The sequence below is a fragment of the Grampus griseus genome (genome assembly GCF_964374135.1).
Source record: "Grampus griseus genome assembly, chromosome: 1".
Lineage (NCBI taxonomy): Eukaryota > Metazoa > Chordata > Mammalia > Artiodactyla > Delphinidae > Grampus > Grampus griseus.
The window spans coordinates 164,339,060-164,356,921 of record NC_139017.1 but is presented as its reverse complement, the minus strand read 5'-3'; the positions used below and the strand labels follow the sequence as shown (position 1 = coordinate 164,356,921).

The following is a 17,862-nucleotide window of genomic DNA, read 5'->3' as shown; positions in this document are numbered from 1 at the left end:
GAGAGGACTCAAATCAATAAAATTAGAAATGACAAAGGAGAAGTTACAACAGACACCACAGAAATACAAAGCATCCTAAGAGACTACTACAGGCAACTCTGTGCCAATAAAATGGACAACCTGGAATAAATGGACAAATTCTTAGAAATGTAAAACCTGCCAAGACTGAATAAGGGAGAAATAGAAAATATGAACAGATGAATCACAAGCACTGAAATTGAAACTGTGATTAAAAATCTTCCAACAAACAAAAGCCCAGGACCAGATGGCTTCACAGGTGAATTCTATCAAACATTTAGAGAAGAGCTAACACCCATCCTTCTCAAACTCTTCCAAAATATTGCAGAGGAAGGAACACTCCCAAACTCATTCTATGAGGCCACCATCACCCTGATACCAAAACCAGACAAAGATACTACAAAAAAAGAAAATTACGAGGGCTTCCCTGGTGGCGCAGTGGTTGAGAGTCCGCCTGTCGATGCAGGGAACATGGGTTCGTGCCCCGGTCCGGGAGGATCCCACATGCCGCAGAGCGGCTGGGCCCGTGAGCCATGGCTGCTGGGCCTGCGCGTCCGGAGCCTGTGCTCCGCAACGGGAGAGGCCACAACAGGGAGAGGCCCGCATACCACAAAAAAAAAAAAAAAAAGAAAAATTACAGACCAATATCACTGATGAATATAGATGCAAAAATCCTCAACGAAATACTAGCAAACAGAATCCAACAACACATTAAAAGGATCATACACTATGATCAAATGGGATTTATCCCAGGGATGCAAGGATTCTTCAATATACACAAATCAATCAATGTGATACACCACATTAACAAATTGAAGAATAAAAACCATATGATCATCTCAATAGATGCAGAAAAAGCTTTTGACAAAATTCAACATCCATTTATGATAAAAACTCTCCAGAAAGTGGGCATAGAGGGAACCTACTTCAACATAATAAAGGCCATGTATGACAAACCCACAGCAGACATCATTCTCAATGGTGAAAAACTGAAAGCATTTCCTCTAAGATCAGGAACGAGACAAGGATGTCCACTCTCACCACTATTATTCAACATAGTTTTGGAAGTCCTAGCCACGGCAATCAGAGAAGAAAAGGAAATAAAAGGAATACAAATTGGAAAAGAAGAAGTAAAACTGTCACTGTTTGCTGATGACATGATGCTATACATAGAGAATCCTAAAGATGCTACCAGAAAACTACTAGAGCTAATCAATGAATTTGATAAAGTTGCAGAACAAAATTAATGCACAGAAATCTCTTGCATTCCTATACACTAATGATGAAAAATCTGAAAGAGAAATTAAGGAAACACTCCCATTTGCCATTGCAATAAAAAGAATAAAATACCTAGGAATAAATCTACCTAAGGAGACAAAAGACCTGTATGCAGAAAACTATAAGACACTGATGAAAGAAATTAAAGATGATACCAACAGATGGAGAGATATACCATGTTCTTGGATTGGAAGAATCAATACTGTGAAAATGACTATACTACCCAAAGCAATCTACAGATTCAATGCAATCCCTATCAAATTACCAATAGCATTTTTTACAGAACTAGAGCAAATCATCTTAAAATTTGTATGGAGACACAAAAGACCCCAAATAGCCAAAGCAGTCTTGAGGAAAAAAACAACTGGAGGAATCAGACTCCCTGACTTCAGACTATACTACGAAGCTACAGTAATCAAGACAATATGGTACTGGCACAAAAACAGAAACATAGATCAATGGAACAAGATAGAAAGCCCCGAGATAAACCCATGCACCTATGGTCAACTAATCTGTGACAAAGGAGGCAAAGATATACAATGGAGAAAAGACAGTCTCTTCAATAAGTGGTGCTGGGAAAACTGGACAGCTACATGTAAAAGAATGAAATTAAAACACTCCCTAACACCATACACAAAAATAAACTCAAAATGGATTCGAGACCTAAATGTAAGACTGGATACTATAAAACTCTTAGAGGAAAACATAGGAAGAACACTCTGACATAAATCACAGCAAGATCTTTTTTGACCCACCTCCTAGAGTAATGGAAATAAAAACAAAAATAAACAAATGGGACCTAATGAAACTTCAAAGCTTTTGCACAGCAAAGGAAACCATAAACAAGACGAAAAGACAACCCTCAGAATGGGAGAAAATATTTGCAAATGAATCAACTGACAAAGGATTAATCTCCAAAATATATAAACAGCTCATGCAACTCAATATTAAAGAAACAACCCAATCCAAAAATGGGCAGAAGACCTAAATAGACATTTCTCCAAAGAAGACATACAGATGGCCAAGAAGCACATGAAAAGCTGCTCAACATCACTAATTATTAGAGAAATGCAAATCAAAAGTGAAATGAGGTATCACCTCACACCAGTTAGAATGGGCATCATCAGAAAATCTACAAACAACAAATGCTGGAGAGGTGTGGAGAAAAGGGAACCCTGTTGCACTGTTGGTGGGAATGTAAATTGATACAGCCACTATGGAGAACAGTATGGAGGTTCCTTAAAAAACTAAAAATAGGATTACCATATGACCCAGCAATCCCACTACTGGGCACATACCCAGAGAAAACCATAATTCAGAAAGACACATGCACCCCAATGTTCATTGCAGCACTATTTACAATACCCAGGTCAGGGAAGCAACCTAAATGCCCATCGACAGACGAATGGATACAGAGATGTGGTACATATATACAATGGAACATTACTTAGCCATAAAAAGGAATGAAATTGGGTCATTTGTTGAGACATGGATGGATCTAGGGACTGTCATACAGAGTGAAGTAAGAAAGAGAAAAACAAATATTGTATATTAACGCATGTATGTGGAACCTAGAAAAATGGTACAGATGAACCAGTCTGCAGGGCAGAAATTGAGACACAGATGTAGAGAACAAACGTATGGACCCCAAGGTGGGGAAACCGCAGTGGGGAGGGGATGGTGGTGTGCTGGGAAAAAAAAAAGAATGTAGTTAAGAAGTAAAAATAAAAACCACTCCAACAAAAATAATTTTCACTGGAGGGAAATCTTTAAAAATGTGGCTTTCATGTAACCAGTTTACGACAGGAAAACTGTCCTCACATGTCACCCACAGTGGAAGTGTCACTGTGGTTGATAAAACATTCGGAAAACACAGGTAACCTGGCAGAACAGGGGGAAGTCAGGTAAGTAAATATAAAGGAGAAAAGCATATTAATATTTTTTAAAATGTAGTATCCCGATCGCATCTACTGCATCATGTGACCTTGAATGTGTGCCTTTGCCTAAGTCTGTTTCCTGATGTGTAAAATGCTGATGCAACATCTGCCCCGTATCTCAAGGTGTTGTTAGACTCAAGTGAGATGATGTATATGCATATGCAGAAATTTTATAAATTGCAAAGTGCTGCACATATAAAAAGAATTGCTATGTCTAGATACCAACTCCTCGAAAGCAGAGGACATAGTAATCTTGTGTCTCTCATAGTACCAAACTCAGTTCCTTGCCCCTCATATACTCTCAATGTGTGCTTACTTAAATGAATCCACATGTGGCTGAGTTAACACGTGTATCCTGGAAAAGGTGACGTCCACTCCCCATAGAATAAGTTTAACAAAAGCCAACTCTATACATCATGAGGAACTTTCCAGAAGCAGTTTGGTAGTTTTCCAGATGCAGCTATTTCTACAGAAATTGTTTTATATTTAGAACAGTAGTCATATATAACTCTAAAGACATACCTGTATTAATTAAACCAACAAACTTAAACTAGGTTTAATACCAAATATTTTCCCAAATCACATGAACCTGAAATTCATTTGGGTTAGTTTCTATTATATTTCTGAGAATTTATATAAGCCCTTAATTTTCTTTAAACCAATTAAATGAAACACTTTTACAAATTAATTTTGGCAATGCCATCCAAAGGTAGAAAACATCACATCTACAAGACACATACCAACAGGCACAAACAGAGAACCCATAACTCCTGTTCCAAAACTTCAGCCATGACTCAGGTACAATAACATAAACCCCACAAGTTACAAAATAGGTTTGATTCAAATTGGATTTCTGGCAGATGGAACAAATCAAGGTCATCTGTTCAGATGGCTAAAGCCCTTTTACTAATGTTTGTGGAGAAGACTTAAGATTTGCATTTCTCCTTGACAAGTCAAGCTCCAAATGACCTTTACCCCTTTTGGTTTTTCTTCTTTTGATAAGTTACCTTCCTGAAATTTGCATTTTTAAATAGATGGCCTGGGGACTTCCCTGGTGGCACAGTGGTTAAGAATCCACCTGCCAATGCAGGGGACACAGGTTCAATCCCTGGTCCGGGAAGATCCCACATGCCGCAGAGCATCTAAGCCCGTGTGCCACAACTACTGAGCCTGCGATCTAGAGCCCGCAAGCTGCAACTACTGAGCCTGCACCGCACAACTACTGAAGCCCACAGGCCTAGAGCCCATGCTCTGCAACAAGAGAAGCCACTGCAATGAGAAGCCCGCACACCGCAACGAAGAGTGGCCCCCTGCTTGCCGCAACTAGAGAACGCCTGCGTGCAGCAATGAAGACCCAATGCAGCAAAAATAAATAAAATTTTAAAAATAAATAAAGAGATGGCTTGAAAAGAGTTCCTGGAAAAGACCAGGTAGAACATTTACATCTCAAAGGCACAGGGAGAGAAATGCAAGTTCCATGTGTTTGATCCATGAGGAGTTTATTTTTGTAGGTGGTGTGACAAATGAGGACGTGGAGGTTCATGATCCTTTTGGGGTTCCTGTTTGTCTGAGGTATGAAGTTTAGGTCAAGGGTTTTTTGATTTGTTGTTTGCTGGCTGGCTTGCTTGCTTGTTTGGGTGTTTTGCCTGCCCATGTCCGATGGCCCTCCTCCCACTGGAAGGAGAGGCCATCTTTTTGCTTTTGCACTTTTGCCAAACATATGGGCTTGGGCGTATCTTTCTGGGTCTCCATTCTGTTCCACGGGTGGATCCACAAGTCTCTGAGTCTGCCATCATCAATGCGTCAAGCCTCTTAAGATAAATAGGGGAGGTTTGGGGAGTAGTTTAAAAAAAAAAAATTTGATGGGCTTTGAATTGTTTCTGAAGCCACACCTCTGGTACTGTAAAGACAAAAGTTGTAAAACAAGGACAGCTGTTTTTAATTCCTCAAAGAATTGGGTGGCTACCTAAATGATACTAAAGGACTGATACAACCGTCCACTTATGTTTTTCTTTCTCGCTGGGTACATTTAGTTCCCAGATTAAATGCTGTAGACTCTGAGAAATTTTCTGAAACCATCCAGGCAGAGCTAGATGATATAGGCTCTCTGGCTCTCAAAGCCTTCCTTGACCATCCACAGAAGTCCAGGTTAGGGCCCCTCCCATTTAATCGCACTGGAGTTCTCCCCCACCAGGCTGTGAGCTCCACTGGGACAGGAATCATGTTTCTCTCATTCATCACCACATTTCCATGGTGCTTGGTACACTGACATCACTTGAAATCGGCAAGTGCTGTTGAATTGGATTGTAATTACCTGCTCATAATTCTGTAGTCAGGACTATGTCTCTATCCTTAGTGCCTATACTGTGCCTCAGATCAGTCAGCTCTGGGTGAATGGATGGATGGATGATGGAGGGATGGATGGATGCCATGGAAATTCTGAGGGTGGAGAGATCACTGAGATGTGAACTCAGCAAGAAAGTCCTCATGAGAGAGAAAGGATGAGTTAGGCTGGGAAGAAAGAATAAGCCTCACGTAAGTAGAGAAAAAGAGGAAAGATCCTGCAGAGAAGAGGAAGACCTAAGCAAAGGAGCAGCAAAAAGCAGAATCACTGAATTGGCCTGGCCTGGACTTTGTACAATAAAGGAAACAAGCCTGGGGATGTGGGAGTCAAAGTCTCATTTGCGAAGGATTTGGACTTCACCCTGAGTAAGGCTTTCAGGAAGGGTGGAAGTGAAGGAGAATTGTGCAAGGTGGGGCTGCAGGACAGTTGACCTGGCAGAAGCGGGTGGGATACCCTGAAGTAAGGAGGAGGCAAGGAGCCCAGGTAGGAGCCGTCTGATGGAGTCCAGATGGTGAGGATCTCTGCAGGGGATCATAGGACCCAGGTTTTGGAGTCAGACAGACCTGGGCTCAGATGCTGATTCACCACTGTGCAATTTAGGGCAAGACTCCTAATCCTAACCTCTGTAAAACTTAGTTTCCTCACCTTCAAAATGAGAATAATAAAATACTGCAGTAAGGGTTAATGAAAATGAAACAGGAGGGAAGGAGGCAGGGCACAACCTTTGAAAGAAAGACATAGCCCAAGGACATGACATAAACTGATTAGAACCAAGTGGGTCCAAGATGGCAGACAAGTCGACTTCCACTAGACCTTGAGCCTCAGTATACGCTCACATCAAGAAGCTAAATGAGGGCTTCCCTGGTGGCGCAGTGGTTGAGAGTCCGCCTGCCGATGCAGGGGACATGGGTTCGTGCCCCGGTCCAGGAAGATCCCACATGCCGCAGAGCAGCTAGGCCCGTGAGTCATGGCCGCTGAGCCTGCACGTTCGGAGCCTGTGCTCCGCAATGGGAGAGGCCACAACAGTGAGAGGCCCGCGTACCACACACACAAAAAAAGAAGCTAAATGACACACCCGCAGGCGCCATGACAGTTCCAAGACAGACCAGAAGGATCAAAAAGTGGGTGGTGGCCCAATTCCTGGAAATCCCCGCCCCTTTCTAAAATAGCTGGAATACTCCTCCCACTCATTAGCCTATGAAATTACCCACTCCTATTAAAACTGACAACCCCGTGCCCTGGTACCTTTCTCACCTCCTGAGATGGCCCACACTCCATCTGTGGAGTGTGTTTCTCCCAAGGCCTTTCTCACCTTCTGAGATGGCCCATGTGGAGTGTGTTTCTCTCTAAAAAAATCCACCTCTTACCTATCACTTTGTCTCTCACTGAATTCTTTCTGTGATGAGACATCAAGAACCTGAGCTTCATTAAGTCCTGAAACCAGGTGTGTGATCTCAGTTGGAAGACTGGGGGTTTTGTCTGGGTTCGAGTCCCAGCCACGTGGGTTCAAGTCCCAATCTGAGGTGCACAATTTTTTCAGAAACACTTGTAGATCATCTAATATAACAGGGAAGAGCCAATTTTGACTACATGTTGGATCTGTTTCTTTGACTTTAGCTTTTGCTTTTCGTTGCTTTTGGTATTATAATCATGCATAATGGCCTACCTCAGGGAACCCTACCCACCTGTGAATGGCTGCGAGAAAGAAGAAATTAACACATTTATCACATCCCCTCCCCCCAGGCTGACCATTCCAGGAGATGTCAAGACTGATGGCCCTTTTTACTTTACTTCCTCCCCACCTCGCCCTCTCTACTCTGTCTTTTTACTTTCCTTCCCTCTCTGATTCTATGAAGGAAACTGGCATCCAGACCCCATAAGATGGTTTTCTTGGGGACCCTAGTCCGCCATCTTCTCGGTCTGCTGGCTTTCCGAATAAAGTGTTCCTTGCCTCAACACCTCGCCTCCCAATTTATTGGCCTGTTGTGCAGCAAGGAGAGCGAGTTTGGACTCAGTAACACTAGCAGTGTTCTGGTACCTAATATGCTCTAAATAAGTAATAACATTATTGAGTATTCGGTGGCTGCCCTGGTAGGAAGAGAAAAATCAGATCAACTTCTTTACATGCAGAGGATTATTCTCTCTGCCTCTTAAGTCAGAAGAAAAAGACTTTTCCTTGAAGGCTTTGTATTTCCTTACAGTACAGAAGCATTAAAGATACCCACTGGGAAAATAACATCTTTGAAATCTAAACAACGAGCCACCAAGTTTTACAGAAGAGAAGCAAAACTTTGACCACATTCTTCCCAAGCGTATCTCTGAGAGCAGCGTCTGACCTCAGAATGCCGTTCCATGATCAGTTGTGTAAAAAGAGCTCATAGGATGCTTTACTTTATTTCCTAAGCAAGCCTCATCCTTGATTGACAGGCGTCCCTCAATTGCTGTTAATAGTTCCGGACAATATTGCCCCACAACAGATTCCACACTAGGCCATAACACAGTCACGATGTTTTGTGTTCCAGTCATTATGGGTCTAATTATTAATTATTGTAAATAATTTGACATTTGTACCTGAGAGTTTTCAAAGCATTTTCACAGTCGTTATCTCCTTTGGCCTTCACAGTAACCCAGAAGGTCAGCCAGGCATGTGTGATTACTGTTTAACAGACAAAAACACAGTTGTTGAGCTCAACAGAAACTCAAGGAAGTGTCTGGGGAAGTCACGAAGAAAAAGAAAAACACAATGTAGATCTTGAGAAGAGGTGAGCACATAGGATAAAGAGGAGAGAGAAATGGCACTCCAGGCTTGGAGGAAAAGGGACACGGAGGACAAAGTCATGCTTAGGGTACCAGCAACCCATCTAAAAATGGACTCATCTCAGAGACAGCAGTCAGCCTTGAAATAGCCTGCCTAGGGCATTCGGAAGAAGTTCACAGAGGAGATGGTATATGAACAGGAAGGGAAGATTCTAATATATATCATAAGAAATATGGTAGACAAAAAAGAAATATAGATAACAAAATGTTAAATAAAAATTAAACAGCTTAATTACATATTATATGTAACATAAATATATATTGCATTACACAAAATATACCTGTATAATAATATAATCTAGTATCATGATACATAATTATGTGATAGATTATATAAATACATAGATTATATGTGTATCTTTATATATAACTTTGTACCCCAAAAAGCACATTCTTTTCAAGCATATATCTAATATCACTAATGATTATCAAGTATTAGTCTACAAGGAAATTTTCAACAAATCACAAAAAGCAGAAATCTCATTGTCTTAATTTATTCGGGCTGCTATAACAAAATACCATAGACTGGATGGCTTATAAACAACAGAAATTTATTTCTCACAGTTCTGGAGGCTGAGTCCAAGATTGAGTCACCAGCAGATTCAGCGTCTGATGAGAGGCTGCTTCCTGATTCATAGACTTCTGTCTTTTCACTGGGTCCTCACACGGTGGGAGGGGCAAGGGATCTCTCTGGACACTCATTTATAAAGGCATGAGGGGACTTCCCTGGTGGTCCAGTGGTTAAGACTCTGTGCTTCCAATGCAAGGGCAGGGGTTCCATCCATTTTGTAAAATAAATGTTTTACAAAAATATATATTTGTAAAATATATATAATATATATTTTAAGTGTATATTATATATATTTATAAAATATATATAATATATATTTATTATATATCATATATATACATATATATTATATATATATATAAAATATATATATATATATATAAAGGCACCAATCCCGTTCATGAGGGCTCCACCCTCGTGACCTAGTCACTTCCCAAAGGCTCCACCTCCAAATGATATCACTTTAGGGATTAGATTTCTACATACGAATTTGTGGGAGGGGGGAGACACAAATATTCAGTCTTACAGCACCCATGCGCCACATTCATTAACCATAATATAATAAAATTCAAAATTAACCATAAAAGCATAGAAAAACCAATCTAACCACTTGGAAATACAAAACTACCCCTCTAAATAGTTCTTTGGTTAAGAGGAAAACAAAACTGGTTTTGGAAATGAACAGTGAGAGTGCTCCCTACTAAGACATTTGGGATGTGGCCATGGTTGTATTCAGAAGAAAATGCATAGTAGCCTTAAGTCCATGTATTAGAAAACAGAAAGAATTAAGTCTAAATAAACAACACATTCAACTCAAGAAGCTAGAAAAAAGAGCAATAAAATGAACCAGAGCTTATAGGAGAAGCAGGAATTTCACAAAGTGGGGTTGGAAGGAATGGCTATCAGGAGAGAGGAAACAAAAGCCTAAAGATAGTGTTCAGCATTTGTGGGAGCAAGTGTAGTTGGTTGAAGGGTATAAATAGGTGCATAGTAGAAGGTAATGCTGGAGAGATGAGCTAAGGACAACTAAGGCAGGCCCTGAATGCTGACCTAATGACTGTTCTTGATCCTAAAAGCAATGGTGAGCTGGCTATTGGAAGGTGGTTCCGTCAGCAGTGTGCTAAATGGTTTGGGAATTACTTTGATTTTGTGCCATGGCCTCTGAACTTGGCCATTATAAACTCTTCTGTGTTTTGCATTTGACAAACAGCAAAGGGCATGGTTTTGAAAACAAATTTTGGTACATTTCCTGTTTGACCAGCGTTGTATTTGGGGCACTGCCACCGGCTTCTCAAAGCTGGCTGCTTCCCTGGAATCCCAGCAGCTGTCCTGTTGGATCGTCACTCACTACCTGCCCCAATTTGTGAAATGATTTTTCTCTGAAACAGGCTCTGGTTTCATTGGTCATGGGTTTTTACACTTGACACCTGTGTAGGAAAGAGCCAGTTGAAAGCCCAGGTTCTAACCTGGACTCCTCCTGGCTCCCCAGGTGACCATAAGCAAGTCCCTTTCTCATCTGTGCAGTGGGAAGAGCTGGACTAGGTGATGCAGTCTAAGGAGATGCCTAGAAGAATAACCGGCTCCCTTTAAACTCAGTCTGATGGTGTCTAATGGGATGTCAGTTAGCGGGTGGAGGAGAAGCAGGCTAGAGGATTTGTGGGCTTAAAATCTGGAAAGAAATTGGGATTCAGAGTTAAGTTGCTGTGCTTCAAGTTTTGCCTTCCTGGTATCTTGGCCACATCATTTTGTGGCCCTTTTTCTTGTGTGTAAAACAGGGGTAATGATCCTTCCTGCCTCACAGGTTAACCGTAAGAATAAGTGACCAAGGAGTGAAAAAATACTTGGCAAGTGCAGCTGGCCAGCGTCAGAGCTGCCCAAACTTGACCTGACCTGCTGAATCTCCAGACTGTCGCGTCAGCAGAGTGAATGAGCTGTGTGAGCTGTACAGATGCCACCGAAGTAGAGGAAATTGTCACCTGACCCACGCAGGCTGTTGCAGACATGCTTCCCCTGTGCTGTGCCCCACTCAGTTCACCTTGTAGAGAGGGACAGAGAGAAGAAGGATGAGGCTCAACCTGAACAATTCTCTAATCTGCCCATCCTGGGAGCAGACCCCCCCGGGGACACCAGTCTTTCTAGAAAATTCCACAATGTCCAGGCCTGTGGGCAGCCAGGATTCTGTGATCTTTAGCGCCCCTGGATGACTGAGTCCTCCCCGCCTAATTCCTCTGGGGGCCTGATTAGTAAATCCCAAAATGGTTTCCTCTCACTGGAATGTTTTGCTTTTCCATCCCAAGGCAGAGCAGTTCCAGGCAAAACGAGAAGCCATCGGGAGCTCTTGGGATTGATCCTGGATATCCTATAGCCCTACCAAGCATCTTCTGTCAGTCCCCTGCTGGCGGCCTCTCCCTACCATGTCCACAGTTGGGAAAGGCCAAGTCCATTCAAAGGAGAGGGTGCTATAAGGCAAATGAGTTCATTTTGCAAACCAACACATTTAAAAAAATCTGTTTAACATTAGATGCTCTGGGATGGACTTCCCTGGCGGTCTAGTGGTTAAGACTCCGTGCTTCCAGTGCAGGGGGCATGGGTTCGATCCCCGGTCGGGGAACTAAGATTCCACATGCTGTACGCCTCACGGCACAGCCAAAATAACTAAAATAAAACAAAACAAAAACCTAAATGCTCTGGGAAATATAAACTCAGGCCTCCAAAGCCCAGAACAGAACAGGAGAGATGGGTCTGCAAATAGCCAGCTGTAGTGTAAGACAGAATCACAGGTGATGGTTTGGGGACAGACACAGCGCTAGGGCTCCCCAAGAAGGGGGGCCAGAATTTGGCTGAGGGCTTAGAGGGACTTCATGGAAGGATGTGGGATCTTGAAGGAAGGCCATTTGTGATTGGGAGGGACAGGAGAGCGTCTCTCTGGAAGGAATGGCCCGCTCTGACCCAGAGCCCAGGGCAGCTTTGAAGAGCAGAAGCCGCCCACGGGGCTGAGGAGAAGTCCAAATAAGACTGGAAAGGACAGCAGGGCCAGAGAGTGATGGCCACAGTGATGGGAGCAAGAGACGAACAAATGGTCAGACCAGGATCCTTAGTGAAATTGAGGATGGAGGGCATATGTCCCTGAAGGTCAAGGTCAATTCCTACTGTAGGGCTAACCTCACCGTGGGTAAGCCTGAAAGCCCTGGGGCCAGACGACCTGGGTGACCTTGGGCAAATTGTACTAACTTGTTCAAGCCTCAATTTCTTCATGTGTAAAATGCAGTAAATAATAGTATCTACTTCATAAAATTGTCTAGACAAATGACTTATGCAGTAACACATGCTCCCTAAACATGACCTATAATTTTAATTTTTTGTGTTTTTTTGTGTTTTTTTTTTTTGCGGTACGCGGGCCTCTCACTGTTGTGGCCTCTCACGTTGCGGAGCACAGGCTCCGGACGCACAGGCTCAGTGGCCATGGCTCACGGGCCCAGCCGCTCCGCGGCATATGGGATCCTCCCAGACCGGGGCACAAACCCGTGTCCCCTGCATTGGCAGGCGGACTCTCAACCATTGTGCCACCAGGGAAGCCCTATAATTTTAATTTTTATTACTCACTCTTCCCCGATGATCCAAGAAACCCTGGCCAAGGACTGTATTTCATATCTTCATTCATGACTTTCCTGGACATCTGTTTAGAGAATTGTGCTTGATGCTGTGGAGGACACACGGTGAACAGGACCCAAGAAGCTCATGGTCTGTTCGGAGAGGAAGAATAACAACCACCTTGTCCAGAACAGAAGCAAGTGAAGGTACATGCGATTGGGGTTATAAAAGTTCCCTGGGAACTGACAGTTGAGCTTAGTCTTGAGACTTGAAGGGTACACAAGGTTCTTAGGCTGCAAGGGAATCAAATACGCTTCCTCCTTCCAGTGCCACAGGGGACGGGATGCCCGTGATGTGACCAATTACGAGGTGGTATGACTGCTAGGGCTGCCAGAACAAAGTACCAGGGACTGGGTGGCCTAAAGAACAGACATTTATTCCCTCAGAGTTCTGGAGGCTGGAAATCTAAGGTCTGGGTCCGTTTCTTCTGAGAACCTCCCTCCTAGGCTTGTAGATGGCGGTCTTCTTCCTGTGTCCGCACATGGTCTTCCTTCTGTGTCTGTGTCCTAATCTCCTCTTCTTATAGGGACACCAATCACATTGGATTAGGGCCCAACCATACAACTTCATTTTACTTTAATTACCTCTTTAAAGGCCCTATCTCCAAATACAATCATATTCGAAAGTATTAGAGGTTAGGACTTCCAACAGGAATTTTCTGGGGGTGGAGGGTGAAGTGAGTCAGGAGTGGGCGTGGGGGACAATTCAGCCCATACCAGAAATTGAAGTTGGAATGATCAACAGCCTGGCCATCACTGAGAAGTAACACAGTTTCTTAGCCTTCAGGTAAGAGGGCCACTCCGGCTTGCAGCAAGGTGGGAGGTGTGGCCGAGACGCGGTGACAGCCCCGTGGGGGCTCCCAGCATGGAAGGGAATGAGGTGCTGAGCGGCACACAATGACACTGGGCCTGGGGGAGGAAAGATCTCAGGCCTGGGTACCAGCCTTTAGGCAAGTCACCCCCCTCTCTATGGTCAGGTGCTGCTCTCGATCCTGATCACACATGGCATCACCAGGGCAGCTTGTAAGAAACAACATGAATGCCTGGCCCCGCCCCCAGAGACTCTGGTTCAAGGGAATCTGCCGTGTGACCTTGACCTCGGCAGTTTTTCAAAGCACCTGGGTGATTCCGAGGGACAGCCAGATCCCTGGGCTAGCGGATGTCCAAGTTCCCTTCCAGCCCCAGGCCATGATTCAAGCTGACTTGGGTTCTCCATCCCTGGATCACCACATTCTCTGGGCCTTTGGGATCTCTGTAAATGCTTTCATTGAACAAAATGTTCATTTATATATTATAATTATTCTTTATGTTTGCACAGCCCATTACTGTTTGAGGAAGAAATTTAATGAGCATCAGCTCATTCAGTCCTCATCACAACCCTTAGGGCTAGGCAGTAGGCAGACATCACTATTCCAACTCCTTTTTATTTTTGTCCAGATCACTTACCACCTTCTGACATGCCATATCACTGGCTTATTTATTTTTATTGTTTTCCCCTCATCTCAGAATGTCAGCTTTATCAGGACAGGGATTATTGTCTCTTTTGTTCATTGCTGGTACATAGCAAGCACTCAGTAAATATTCTTTCAATGAATTAATGAATGAATGAATCATAGAAGAGTAAACTAAAGCCCAGAGAGGTTAGGAGATCTGCCTGAGGTCACACAGCAAGTAAATAGAGTAGCTTCTGTGTGTGTTTGTGTTCTTTCTACTCCTGCTCTGGGTTTCCTAGGGTGACTGTGATATTAGGGTGGACCCAGGAGGTACCAGGGGAGAGCAAATCCAGCAGCAGAGATAGCTGCAAATGGACTGACTGCTGCCAGGAATTGCTCCTAGAATCCCAGATAAAAGCAGTTTCCTTGCCAGGGTGAGGAAGGGCAGCTTCCGCTGGTGGCCAAAGGGCTTAGCTTAATTTACAGCCTCTCATTTTCATTTTGGGAACAGAAGTTTTTCCCTTGCAACCAGTAAAATTGAATCATGGGTTTCCTAAAAATGTGGCATAAAAATGAGGAAGCTGCCAGGTAATGACCAGGGCTGGCTATTTAAAGGGACAGTCATGGGCTTCCCTGGTGGCGCAGTGGTTGAGAGTCCGCCTGCTGATGCAGGGGACACGGGTTCGTGCCCCGGTCCGGGAAGATCCCACATGCCGCGGAGCGGCTGGGCCCGTGAGCCATGGCCGCTGAGCCTGCGCATCCAGAGCCTGTGCTCCGCAACGGGAGAGGCCACATCAGTGAGAGGCCCGCGTACCGAAAAAAAAAATAAAGAGGGTGGGGGCAGTCATGACAGTCAAACTCACTGGAAGAGGCCTCAGGAACAAAACAGTCCAATCTGCCATTTTACAGATGAGAAAACAAAGGCCCCAAGAGACCAGGTGGCTTGCTGGGGGTTACAGAAGCCTGGCTCAGCCTTCATCACTCACAAGAAAGGGAAGGGTAGCTTGGTGCATCTGAGTATTTCCTATGTGGAAAGAGCAGTTTTTTGTTATTTTTAAACCTCCTGGCGCTTAAGCATCCATATGGTACGTCTGAAACAGGGGTGGTTTGTTGGGTAATTTTATAAGCCATTTTCATTGACTTATAAAACTGTTTTACATAAATATCATCGTCTCTACAGAAAAAAAAGAACACAGAAAATCCCCACACTTTATTTACATTCCACCAAATTCCCTTCAAATCTTAATCAGTACGTGGACATACCTTTTATATAGTTGTCAGAGTTTGCGCCTGCTGTTTTTATTTTCTATTTATACACTCTTATGTGAAAGCGTAACCTTGTGTCTCCTCTACCCTCAACACTCTGCTTTACTTCTGACACTGCTGCCCACCACGTGTGTGGGGGGGTGCTGGAGGAGTGGGGTGGTCTTCTCAAGCAATTCTGCGACGCCAGCTGGGTGTCCTACAATGTAACCCAATTCGGACTCCATCTACCTGGAGACAGCATCAGATCCCCCAGGCTAAGGGCTCAGTCCTGCAAGACTGACCCTCACTTCAGATGCCAATCAAAGGTCCAGGTTATTACCTGTGCTTTTGACGACCTGGTATAAATCAGAGGTTCCCGTGACCCCCTCCTTGGGCTTGATTAATCTGTTAGAGTGGCTCACAGAACTCAGGAAAAGTTCACTTACTCGATTACTGGCTTATTACAAAGGATATTAAAGGATACGAATGAACAGCCATATGAAGAGATGCATAGCACGAGGTCCAGAAGGGTCCTGACCACAGAAGCTTCTGTGCCGCCCTCCCAGCACATGGAGGTATCCTTATTTGCCAACCGGGAGGCTCTCTGGATCCTACCCTTTGGGGTTTTTTATGGAGGCTTCCTTATATAGGGCACGACTGATTACATCTTGGCCATTGATGATTGATTCAAACTCCAGCCCCTCTCCCCTCTCTGGAGGTTGTTCAGGGAGGGCTGCACTGAAAGTTCCAACCCTCTAATCACTTGGTTGGTCTGGCAACTAGCTCCCATCCTTAGGTTACCTAGCGGCTTTCCAAAAATCACCCCGTTAACATAAACTCAGGCGTGGTTGAAAGGGGTTCGTTGTGAATCACAGAAGACACTTGTTTCACTTTTATCACTCTGAAGCTATCTTAGGAACTGAGGATAAAAACCAAATATTATAATTAAAGATGCCCCTATGGCTCTAATCACTTAGGAATTACAGGGTTTGGGGAGCTGTGAGCCAGAAACCTTGGATGAAGACCAAAATACATATTTCTTATGTATCTCCACAGTTGGAAACACCTGAGTATTTACATGTCTGGTGCATCTGTTATGAAGCACAATTGGCTAGGCCATTCTCTATCGCTTGGAATTGTGGTCATTTCTAGCTTTTACGTGCAGAATATCTCTCGATAATCCCTTTGCCCGGGGCGGCACCTTAGATGACCAGCTCCTGCTTTGCCCAAGGAATAAATCAAGGCCAGTGGGTCAGGCAGGTTCTGGACTGGGAGCTAGGGGACCTCTGCCTTTACCTGGGCACGTTTCCCCACCTCCCCGGGCTCACACTCTGTGGATGTAAGATCCGGGGGTGACCTGAAGGTCTCCGAGTTGCATCCAGCTCAGCAGAAGGAGGGTCAGGGATTCTGGTCATGGGAGCTTCCACTGCTCAGGGCATGAATTGACTCGGCAGCAAACAAGCCACCACATGACCTTCTTTGAACCTTCCCCTCCGTCAGCAATTCCCGTCTGCCTGTCCTCCAGAATATATCCCAAATCTGATCACTTCTCTCCTTTTCCACTGCCACCTCCTGTTCCACACCTCCCTCCTACCTGGGCTCCCTTGATCTGTTCTTCTCAGCCAGCCACAGTGGTCTATTTTTTTTTGGCCACACTGCGCAGCTTGCAGATTCTTAGTTCCCTGATCAGGGATTGAACCCGCATCCTCAGCAGTGAACGTGCAGAGTCCTAACCACTGGACTGCCAGGGAACTGCCCAGAGTGGTCCGTTAAAAACATAGGTCAGATCAGGCCATTGCCTTTCTTAAACCCTCCCATGGTTTTCCATGGTTCTTGAAATGAGATCTGAACTGCTCACTCTGACCTCTAAGACCTCACAAGCTCTGACCGCTGCCTGATTCTGACCTCATGCTGTCCACTCTGCCCTCTACCCCCGCTCTGGTCCACCATACTGGCCTTATGGGCTTTCCCTCCATCCAGAATGCTCCCCAGCCCCAGCCTCTCCCACACCTGCCTGCTTGTCCTTTAGATCTCAGCTCACCCGTCTTCTCCCAGCAGATGGTCCTTGCCCTTCCCTCCTTTTCTGAAGGAGCCCCTACCCTCCCATGGATAATGATCAAAGTCAGCATGTTATTTCCTTTGTAGAACTTTTCACAGACTGTCTTTCTCTTGTGTTACCATCTTTTGTGCTTGGGTATCAGCTGTCCTCACAGCCCCACTGGAAGGTGAGGTCTACTGGCTGGGGCAGGGCCCCCACTGACTCTGCCCCACCTTGCAGAGTGCCTGGCCTGTAGTGAACATTCAGGAGGACTTAATGAATAAATAAACTGAGAGATGAAGGTTACCTAGAGCCTTTTTATGCCTCTGCCTCACTGAGCTTGGCTGGTGTGTCTGACCCTGGTCAATTCCTTATGGGGGAGGCTGGTGAGAGGAAGAGTTGTTACCGAACTGAACCCGGGTCTGCTCAGTTGACACCAGCAAAGCCAATCTACTGGGTTGTGGTGAAGGAAAGTACAGTGTTTATTGCAGGGCATTAAGCAAGGAGAATGGGCGGCTAGTACTCAAAAGA

The 17,862-nt window shown here is 44.4% G+C and overlaps 1 protein-coding gene across 1 annotated transcript in view; it reads left to right on the top strand.

Moving 5' to 3' along the window:
• Positions 1 to 17,862, top strand: part of LOC309832950 (large ribosomal subunit protein uL5-like) — a 480,093-nt gene that overhangs the window by 459,736 nt on the left and 2,495 nt on the right. The gene's annotated exons all lie outside the window — the stretch shown is intronic.